An 849-nucleotide genomic window follows, 5' to 3' on the forward strand; every position below is an offset into this window, starting at 1 on the left:
CACTGTAGCCAGTGCTTGCTCACAGGGGGTCGTTTTGACCGTTGGGGTTTTACATAATTATTGTATGGCCTTGCCTTACAATATAAAGCGCCTTGGGGCAACTGTTTGTTGTGATTTGGCGCTATATAAAAAAATTGATTGATTGATTGATTGATGCACGCATGTATGCGTATGTATGCATATGTATGCATGCATATGCACGTATGTATGCGTATGCATGTATGCGTATGCATGTATGCGTATGTATGTATGCATGTATGCGTATGCATGTATGTATGCATGTATGTATGCATGTATGCGTATGCATGTATGCGTATGCATGTATGCGTATGCATGTATGCATGTATGCGCATGCATGTATGCGTATGCATGTATGCGCATGCATGTATGCATGTATGCGCATGCATGTATGCGTATGCATGTATGCGTATGCGCATGCATGTATGCGCATGCATGTATGCGTATGCATGTATGCGTATGCATGTATATATGCGGATGTATATATGCATGCGGATGTATATATGCGGATGTATGTATGTATGCGGATGTATATATGCGGATGTATGTATGTATGCAGATGTATATATGCGGATGTATGTATGTATGCGGATGTATATATGTATGCATATATGCATGCGGATGTATATATGCGGATGTATATATGCATGCGGATGTATATATGCGGATGTATGTATGTATGCAGATGTATATATGTATGCATATATGCATGCAGATGTATATATGTATGCGGATGTATATATGCATATATGCATATGTATGTATGTGTGTATATGCATGTATGTGTGTGTATATGTCTTAATTTTTGCATTGATCTGTTTGTTCAGAGTG

This window comes from Thalassophryne amazonica, chromosome 13 (assembly GCF_902500255.1).
Source record: "Thalassophryne amazonica chromosome 13, fThaAma1.1, whole genome shotgun sequence".
Classification (NCBI taxonomy): Eukaryota; Metazoa; Chordata; class Actinopteri; order Batrachoidiformes; family Batrachoididae; genus Thalassophryne; species Thalassophryne amazonica.